Source organism: Nicotiana tomentosiformis, chromosome 6 (assembly GCF_000390325.3).
Source record: "Nicotiana tomentosiformis chromosome 6, ASM39032v3, whole genome shotgun sequence".
In the NCBI taxonomy this organism is placed as follows: domain Eukaryota; kingdom Viridiplantae; phylum Streptophyta; class Magnoliopsida; order Solanales; family Solanaceae; genus Nicotiana; species Nicotiana tomentosiformis.
The window spans coordinates 68,943,293-68,954,330 of record NC_090817.1 but is presented as its reverse complement, the minus strand read 5'-3'; the positions used below and the strand labels follow the sequence as shown (position 1 = coordinate 68,954,330).

The following is an 11,038-nucleotide window of genomic DNA, read 5'->3' as shown; positions in this document are numbered from 1 at the left end:
TAACTTGGGTTTCACATCAAGCTTAATATTTCTCAAGGATATTATCTGATTGTATCTGCTTAAGCAGTTAAATGCTACCTCAATACTAACATTTCTGTGGTTCGAAATGAATGCTTGCTCTGCCCCTTTTTTCCGCATTGGTAACTGTCATCACCTTATCTATTTGGCTTTTTCTAAATACTCTTGTTACATTTTTTTTCCCTTAATTTAGTATACCCAATCTTGGCTTGAAAATTACGTTATTACAGAACATGTTAAATCTTGTCCGGAGAACTTAGCAACCCAGTAAACCACAAGGGATTGGCACGAGAATGAAATCTCTATTAATTTCCAGTTGATAAAAACCATTCTTGTAGGAAATTATATGTACTGAAGCTCTTCGGGCATATCACAGAGCTTTCTTATGGTAAATTTATGATACTATTTATAAGAGGTGGCATTGACATTTACTACAACAATTTAGGAACTTATCAATTATTTGAAATACTCATGCCCAGCTCATCTCTATGCCACATCAATATCACCTTCGGCTGCCCAACAACTAATTTTTTCTATCAAGGTTATACTCGGTGAAGATGCTTCTAGTAGAGGTTAGAAATTTGTCCTATTAAATGCAACTCTACTTTTCATTGTATTCTTAATGCATCTAGACACTAGGTATATATAATGATAGTTTACTGATCATTAGAGCAACTATAGTTCTTATAGGGGCTCAGAAGCTAGCACGCATACGTGAAAATAACAACTTTTTCCGCTCTGAATTGCAGAAGATGGGCTTTGAGGTTCTAGGGGACAATGATTCCCCTGTCATGCCCATTATGCTCTACAATTGATCCAACAAAAATACCTACTTTTTCACGAGAGTGTCTCAAACGAAATGTGCAGTTTTCTATTATTCTTTCAGTTTCATCTAGACTAGATCATGCTCTAGTAAATGCTTATTCCTAATTTTACCCCCTTCCTCTTGTAATACTAGTATTTACTTCTTATTCTACTACTGTAGGTGGCAGTAGTGATGATTGCTTTTCCAGCTACTCCTTTACTTTTGGCCAGGCATGGGTATGCATTTCAGCTGCTCATTCAAGGAAAGATCCTATTAAAAAGCTGGAGGTTTGCTTTTACTTGTGTTTATTTTATCATCCATCTAATAAGCATGTTTAGTTGTGTGTCCTACTATCATTATACCATCAACAATTTGGCACCAGGGATGCTGCTTATTGAGGGATTGAGCGTTTGCATGCCCATAAAAGATAATTACTACCTTCACTTAGTTCTCCACTAAAAAATACTCTCTCTAAGAGAGAGGTTTAAGGTCCTTTAATCATGCTTTAAAGGAGGGAAGTAGTGGAATAGAGGAGGTAAAGATGGTCGCGAATAGACAACTAAGAGAGAAGGCAACACCAGCTACCAAAAAGGACGCAATGATAATTATGGGGCTCTCTTGGACATCTTCATTGTGGCAAATAATTATTTCTACATGCATGCTAGTAAAAAAATATCACGACCCAAACCGTAGGGCCGCGACGGGCATCCGGTGCCTTACACAATCGAGTACCAACGTAACATATCTTTCTTATCATACCGTTATGGGAAAGTGGACCAGAAGGGCCGTCATGAGATAACGAGAATAAAATATAAGGGAATACTAGACATAGGACGACCCAACATGATATAGAAACTTATACATGTGACATACGGGCCTCTAAGGCCAACATGATCATTTGTATACTCAAAACATAAGCCGATAAGGCCATACAAGTATCCATATACATGACATATGTCTACAAGCCTCTAAGAGTACATAAACGTCATAAAGGTCAGGACAGGGCCCCGCCATACCAATAAATATATGTCCAAATTATACTGACCAAATAGGCAACTCCAAAGCAAGTGGAGTGCACCAACACCTTCCGATGAGCTGATAGCCTACTAGGAGGACTCTCAACCTATCTATCGGGACCTGCGGGCATGAAACGCAGCGTCTCCAGACAAAAGGGACGCCAGTACAAATAAAGTACCGAGTATGCGAGGTATGAAAGCAGTATAGAAAAGACATGAAAGAAATATGAAGTAAAGAACTCAACTTGTAAGTCTAAATAGCTCTGTGAATTATGAAACATTTATAATGTCATGCGTATGTGTATAAATGTCATACCATGCATAGGTATATGCATACATAACATCATCAAACCTCTAAGGGCATCCCATCATATCATCTCGGCCTCTATGGATCAACGTATACCAGCTGATCAGGTGGTGGTGCATATATAACGTCATAACCTTTCCCCATATCCCATATATATATATATAATATACGCGTGTATAACTCCATCTGGTCATGGGCCAATGTATATGTATAAATAAATACAATGCATAATGAAGTAAGTCAATAAGATCTCTCGAAATGTCATGAGACCCATGAACATACGATATTATAGTAGGACACATGGGGAATCAAGAACATAGGCAACCCTAGTACTTCTAAGAATAAAATCATTTGTGAAAGTTGTATGTTTACTCATTTCGTTATATCATATGGATCATGACAAAAGATAAGAATGGTTAGCCTTAACATACCTCAAGTCATCAATGCAACTCAACAACAAGCTTACGTCAACTAGTGCGCCAAACTTATAACAAAGAAAAATATGTACAACTTAGATGACGCTAGTATATCACGTATCTCAAATGATAACTCGATTCTTCAAATAAAACGGGCAGTATTTCCCCCGATTTTACTGCTCCCTCAAGCCTACTATAGGCGAGATACAAACACAATACAATCAGCAACTCAAAAATAACCCAACTATAATTCGGGACCTTCAATACAACAAAAACCCCAAATATACCACAACACGCCCAATCAACAAGTTGTCAATTAGCCTGAAATTGCAACGACGAGCAACTATCCTACTACCCTACCACATATGGCATTTTTCCACGCCCTTCATCCTTACAAACTTCATAAATCAGCAGCACAATAGGCCAACATGAGTGGACTACAAAACAATCTACTAAAAGTGAAATAAATCGAACTAACGGCTTCCGATCACCGTCCCGTGAGTTCTAACTATTAGAAAATGCATTTATCAACCTTCCTTGATATATAAAAGCTTAAATACAGAAAGTACACATTTTCTTAACTACTAAGTACCTTCCAAAACTCAAACTACAAAGAAAAAGAGAGGCGACATAGCGATACTTACGTCGTAGGGATCGTTCTAGTGTTATCGCTTTTTGATTTCGTACCCGGGATATTAATCTTCTTTGAAACCCTAGAATAGATCTTAAGTATATGCTTATGGGTGTTCTATGGTCCTGTTCTATGAAAAAATGAAGATAAACATGGCCTAATACCTATATATATATATATATATATATATATATATATATATATATAAAGTCAAAGAGGTGCTAGCTTGGCACCCTCTCATTGGCCCATCTTCCGACGCTTATATCTTTTTATCTGGATGTCGTATGAATGAACGGTTAAGAGAGTTGGAAACTACATTCTATGACCTTCAATTTGGTATATAATATGTCCCAAAAAGGTCTCATATAACATACTAAATGTATTGCTCAAAAAGCTTTAGTGACACACCTACTTGTCACCTATGCAGTCTGTGCAGTCTCGCGAAACTACAAATATCTCTGTACTATAGCTCTTGTGAATCCTTTAATATTATCCATGCCATCTAGGAAATTGTTCTGTGAATAAATCCAAAGGTCAGGGCATTCCCCCCTTTAGGCCTCTTTCTCATACCACGACTTGTGATCGGAATTCTTCCAATCTCTTAACTGTTGCTACCTTCTGTCATACAGCATGTACGGATTTGTCCTTCTATGTGTGCCTATGCGACTCTTCTCTCCTTTTTCGTCTAGCTTTTAGCCAAGCTCTAGGCCTCACTTTGTGAACATATACAGAACTATGACAAGCTGCCCCTTTAGGAATCTATAGGTGTACTGGAGTTCTTCACTCAGTACTTTGTCGAACTTACGACTATTGCTATATCTTGTTTCATAGCCTCAGTTATCTATGCTTATGGCTTTACTACAACTAGCTAGGCCATACTATACCATAACTCTTACTTCGGTTTATTATTACCGGGGTCTGCTACCCAACTCCAGGTTACTCTCTCGCTGCTTATCTATATGTATAAATCTAACTTCTTTAGTGCTTTCTCATTACTTTTCATCTTTAGAATGACGGTCTAATCTCATCTCATACTTTGTACTTTTATCTATCTATTGGTGATTCACATCAACGTTGATCTATATTCTACTACTGATAACTTGAAATCTCTTACGTAATATATTATCACTAGGGCTCACGTTGCATCGGGGAACATTTGAAGTGATTTGCCTAATCCATATAGGAAAAATACTATGCTTCAATAACCGTATTTCATGGCATGCCAATGTGATTCATCTTATGGGGATATTTTAATCCTGTGCAATTCATGAAATCCTTTTTCTTTAAATCATTACTCAATCAAAGGCCTAAACGTCATCCTCTTATCTATCACTATTACACCCTTATTCTACTACCAGGGCGGCATTTCATCTCTTCTAATTGCTCCTAGTCTTAGACTCCTCTGAGTTCATTCAGGTTGTACCGAGCTTTCTATAACTTTCGGAAACCATCAGCTCTCTTGTTTTGATGGCTTAATCCCGAGGCTTACCTATTCTTATCACCTTATCACTCATCTTTTCTAATCCGTCTCATATCTACCTAAAACCTTGTCGCTCTACGATACTTTAGCTTGCAACCTACACACATATATTCATACCACTCGCAATCTTTCTTTAACTTGGTAGCACCATAAATTTCCTTTCGTGCCTTCTCAGTTTCCTTTAAACATAAGGTATTACTTTTCCTCGTCATTCTGCCACTTGCTGCATGAATGCTTGGCTTACCTTAGTGCCCACGAATACTGGAATTTCCAGTAACTTATATGATCTCAAATATAACTTTTGATTTTATTTTTTTCCCGTTCATTACACACGATAGGTGCCACTTTCTTATGGAGTGCATACAATGTTGTAGTGATACTGTTGTTACAAAACATTTTTTCTTTATGTCACTATGCTTAAGGTGAAGCCTTCTTCCTTATTTCCTCAGCTAGTATTCTATAGTAGTACTTAGGGGAGAACCTTTGACTCCTGCAAAGCTGTGAGCTTATTACATCGTATACCCGAAAGAATTTTTGATGTTCTTACTTGCCTATAATTATCCTTAGTTACTTACCTCCGTGCCCTTGTGCTCGTAGGGTTGCTTCTGAACTAAAATTTTTGACTGTCTTCCCAGTGGCACTCTCTTTAATTTTCGTAAAACTTATACGTACCTTTAATTACCCCAACTCCTATTTGAATATTTCTCAAGGGTTACGACATTATATCTGCGAGACTGAATTCACTATGTTGGGATTCACTACGTTTATCTTGCACAATTCGCTGATTTATCTGTATCCTCTTGTCTAGCCATGACTAGGATCTTCCTGAATCAACTACTGACTACTCGTTAGTCCATTCTCATATCTATATTCTGTGTAATCTCTCTTGGGTTATATCCTTTGTCTTAACTTACCCCGCACACAGGCTCCTTATGTATCAAGTGTTCATTTGCACTTATTTATCAATTACATATAGTGCAGGAACCCTTACTGCCTCTCCCCGGTATCGTGCTTGCATATTGTTCTGGAGTCATAACATATCTGTAGGATCTGAATAAATACAATCTCATGACTTTCGCCTTTCTACAACATTCTTCCTTTACTATTCCATAGTTACATGCACGACATAACTCCGACATAATACCATATCACACCATCTTCCCCCTTTAGGGGAGTACTAACATTTAATGCTATGAAGATTTACCTATAAATGTTTTACCTTTTCATCTTTGGCGTCTTTTCACATTTCCACGGACTTTTACTTGCCTTGCGGTAACCTTTCTGTACCATGGATAACTGAATTTCTTACGCACGAAGGTGACACCTAGTGTAACTGGCACACTTAGTCCCTTAAGTGTAACTCTGCTCACAATTCTTGCTTTAGGGAAGCATCTTCGTGAATGACCTTTAAAGATTATTCTTTTGTTGTCCATTCTATTATGCCGGAACGCGATCTCTGAAATTCTCACGATGTCGACTATTATCAAATCTTTTAGTCCCGAATTAATGTTTAGTTTATCTTATTCACTAGCCCATACTAATTTCTATTACTCCGGGGGTCTAAATTTTCCTTCTGGTAATCACGTATGAGTCACCAACTCATTTCTCGAAATGGGGACATGACTTTATGGCTTATACTCTTTTATTGTCTCAAGGCCTGTAACCTCTTATCTTTTCCTTCACTTGACTATAGACTCTGTAATCCTGTCATAGTTTGATTTACCGTTAACACCCATTTATCATATTGTACTCATAATGCTTCATTTACTCTCTTCTTATTCTCCTGCTAATATTTCTGTCTATCACTTTATTCTAAAAACTTCAACAAAACATTCTTTCTCTTTTAGCTCCCCTTGCTCTATCGGCTGGTTCTTCGGGTCGCCTAACATTCTCTCTCCCTTTTTTTCTATGGACGGGAGTCATACTAAGGTAAATATTTATCCCTTCTAGGATTCCACTGCCTATCTTCTGAAATTTTTGAATATTCTAGTATTCATATCTGACTGTACTATTCTAGAGTGCACCATCTAGGTGTCTCACAAGGAGAACTATGACCACGTTTGCAATATCCTTCGGAAATGTGAGCTAATGATAACAATCCATCCAAAATTTTGGGTTATTCTAACCCCAGCTGGATCCTCATATCCCATCCTTCTCTTAACTAATATATGTTAGCTCCCATAGGACATAATTGAGATAAGTGTGGTCAATTGTACATATCTCTGTTACTGTTGAAAGTAACTCAGAATATTTATATTTCTCTGCCTGAATTGTAAATACCGATAATCTTCACTAACTGAGTACCTCGTATCTTTCTTCACTTTGCTTATTTTACTTGTTGAAACTAGTATCTACCTTCTGATCCTCTCGTTGCTTTTTACCATAGGGGTGGATAGATATTCATGCCTTAGGACTCCTTATCAAGAAGCTTACACGCTGTAGTGTGCACATAATCTACTGAAGACCTTACATTTACTCATCATAAGCATGATGCAAAATCGAGTTCCTCTTACTCAACTCTTCCACAACCACATTCAATCACTTACCAACTGTCTTTCTGGATGTAGATGTCATTGTATAACAAATAAGGTCCGTTAATCACGCTTAAAAGGAGGGAAGTAGTGGAATAGAAGAGATAAAGATGGTCGCGAATTGACAACTAAGAGAGAAGGCAACACTAGCTACCAAAATGGACGCAATGATAATTATGGGGCTCTCTTGGTCATCTTCATTGTGGCAAATAATTATTTCCACATGCATGCTTGTAAAAAAATGTCACGACCCTAACCGCAGGGCCGCGATGGGCACCCGGTGCCTTACACAACCAAGTACCAACGTAACATATCTTTCTTATCATACCGTCATGGGTAAGTGGGCCAGAAGGGCCTTCATGAGATAACGAGAATAAAACATAAGGGAATACTAGACATAGGATGATCAACATGATATAGAAACTTATACATGTGACATACGGGCCTCTAAGGCCGACATGATCATTTGTATACTCAAAACATAGGCCAAAAAGGCCATACAAGTATCCATATACATGACATCTGTCTACAAGCCTCTAAGAGTACATAAATGTTATAAAGGTCAAGAAAGAGCCCCACCATACCAATTAATATATGCCCAAATCATACTGACCAAATAGGCAACTCTGGAGCAAGTGAAGTGCACCAACACCTTCTGATGAGTTGATAGCCTACTAAGAGGACTCTCAACCTATCTATCGGGACCTTCGGGCATGCAACATAGTGTCCCCAGGCAAAAGAGATGCCAGTACAAATGAAGTACCGAGTATGTAAGGCATGAAAGCAGTATAGAAAAGACATGAAAGAAACATGGAGTAAAGAACTCAACTTGTAAGTCTGAATAACTCTGTGAATCATGAAACATTTATAATGTCATGCATATGTGTATAAATGGCATACCATGCATAGTTATATGCGTACATAACATTATCAAGCCACTAAGGGCATCCCAGCATATCATCTCGGCCTTTGTGGGCGCAATCATCAACGTATTCTATCTGATCAGGTGGTGGTGCGTATATAACGCCATAACCTTTCCCCATATCCCATATACATATAATATACGCGTATATAATGCCATTTGGTCATGGGTCAGTGTACATGTATAAATGAATGCAATGCATAATGAAGTAAGTCAATAAGATCTCTCGGAATGTCATGAGACCCATGAACATATGATATTATAGTAGAACACATGGGGAATCAAGAACATAGGCAACCCTAGTACTTCTAAGAATAGAATCATTTGTGAAAGTTGTGTGTTTGCTCATTTCGTTATATCATATGGATCATGCTAAAAGAAAAGAATAGTTAGCCTTAACATACCTCAAGTCGTCAATGCAACTCAACAACAATCTTAGACAACTAGTGCGCCAACCCAATAACAAAGAAATACATGTACAACTTAGATGGCGCTAGTATATCACGTATCTCAAATGATAACTCGATTCTTAAAATAAAACGGGCAACATTTCCCCTGGATTTACTGCTCCCTCAAGCCTACTATAGGCGAGATACAAACACAATACAATCAGCAACTCAAAAACAACCTAACTATAATTCGGGACCTTCAATACAACAAAAACCCCAAATATACCACAACACGCCCAATCAACAAGTTGTCAATTAGCCTGAAATTGCAATGACGAGCAACCAGCCTACTACCTTACCACATGTGGCATTTCTCCACGCCCTTCATCCTTCCAAACTCCATAAATCAGCAGCACAATAGGCCAACACGAGTGGACTAAAAAACAGTCTACTAAAAGTGAAATAAATTGAACTCACGGCTTTCGATCACCGTCCCGTGAGTTCTAACTATTAGGAAACAAATTTATCAACCTTCCTTGATATATAAAAGATTAAATACAGAAATTAAACGTTTTTTTAACTATGAAGTACCTTCCAAAACTCAAACTACAAAGAAAAAGAGAGGCGATATAGCGATACTTACGTCGTAGGGATCGTTTTAGTGTTATCCCTTCTTGATTTCATACCCGGGATGTTAATCTTCTTTGAAACCCTAGAATAGAGATTAAGGATATGTTTATGGGTGTTCTATGGTCTTGTGCTATGGAAAAAGGAAGCTAAACACAGCCTAATACCTATATATATCAAGTTTGGAAAAGTTAAAGAGGTGCTAGCTTGGCCCCCTCTCATTGGCCCATTTTACGATGCTTATATCATTTTATCCAAATGTTGTATGAACAAACGGTTAAGAGCGTTGGAAACTAAATTTCATGACCTTCAATTTGGTATATAATATGTCCCAAAAAGATATTATATAACACACAAAATGTATTGCTCAAAAAGCTTTAGTGACACACCTACTTGTCACCTATGCAGTCTGCGCAGTCTCGCGAAACTGCAAATATCTCTCTACTCCGATGTCGTATCTACAAACAGTTTAATGCGTTAGAAAATAAACTTGTAGATATTCAATTTGATATGTGTATCATCCCGTAATTCCAATTAAATTGGGAGAAATGCTCTGCTACATTTGACCTAATATTCAGCACATTTATGAATGTAACTTGTGATGACCTTTGCCAAGTTTTATTCCACAACTCGCTTGACCTAAAACAGTAACACACGACTATCATAAGCCTAAAATAACTCATAACATAACCTCCTTATCATGTTAATCACCCATTTCTTATCCCAAGATTACATGTTATAATAATCCCAACTTGTCGACTTTCGACGAAACTTATTTTCTTCAGTTTGCTTAGCTTCTAAGTCTTTCAACCCTCTTGGTACTTGTTATCTATGATCTTAAAAATTTATAACCTCCAAGGTAACATGATTAACTTACCATATTTACTTTCAAAAACGATCTCATTTATGAGCTTACATCAATTGACTTATGATGCACTCTCACGTACGAAAACATGGGGTGTAATAAAAAAGATGCTAGAGCTTTATCCAAAAACCAAAAAAAAAAAGAGGAGCTGCAGAGATGAGCTATCTCATTTATAAACCTTTTTGGATTACTCCATTGGCAGCTGTTTGTATGTGGGTGAAATTGATTGATAACAAGTGGTCAAATGGCAAGATAACACGTGGAATCGAGGACAGGCAAAAGATGAGTCAGCAAAAAACTAGCATCGGGTACGAAGGGTGTAACCGGTACGAGATGGATCCCGAAGGGAACATAGGCGATAATAGATATTCAAAGTTTTGACATCGGGCAACATTTAATAAGCAACCGTTACCGAGAATATCTGCATTCAAAGCCAGCCATTATGCACTCATCAATGACTTTTTTATTTTCATTCAAGAGGGGCGTGATTTTAGGATATTGTCCCCAAAAGTAGAGGCTATAAATAGCAAGATTAACAACCATTGTAAGGGAGGAAACATTCTCCATACAAAAACTATATTCTACTCTTTTACGCTCAATCTAAATAGTTTTATCATTGCTTATACTTTTTCTCTTAGAAAGACCGAGTTCAGAGTCAGGCTTGTTATCTCTTTCAATATCAGTCATTAATCTTATTTTTGTTCCTATTTCTTTATTATTTTTGAATTAAATCGATTCTCTTGTCTATAAACCACGTTATAAATTCAACTGTACCATTTTACGGGTAAACAGTTTGGCGCCAACAGTGGGGCATAGACAACTTCGTAATTGCTTTAATTCGTTCGTTTGTTACCAATGAATTTCAATTTTTTCCTTAAGTAAAAGTTAGATATGGAAACCAATGATGTCAATAATGCTCACAATGTTGGAGCACACAATGAACGAGAAGAGGTATCTCAGCATGACGATTCCATCAGCAAAACTCGCAACGAAGGAGACAAAACAACTTCGGTTCGCGAAGGACAATGCCC

At 37.5% G+C, this 11,038-nt stretch overlaps 1 long non-coding RNA gene across 2 annotated transcripts; it reads left to right on the top strand.

Annotated features, from left to right (window-relative positions):
• Window positions 1–244: 244 nt before the first annotated feature.
• LOC104099307 (uncharacterized) lies at window positions 245–10,630 on the top strand. 2 transcript variants are annotated; one of them, XR_686972.4, is made up of 4 exons: window positions 245–406; window positions 498–590; window positions 1,004–1,110; window positions 10,210–10,630. It is a non-coding gene; the product is annotated as an uncharacterized lncRNA (long non-coding RNA). The 2 variants fall into 2 exon arrangements; XR_011408638.1 differs by having other exon boundaries at window positions 245–590.
• The last annotated feature ends 408 nt before the right edge of the window (window positions 10,631–11,038 follow it).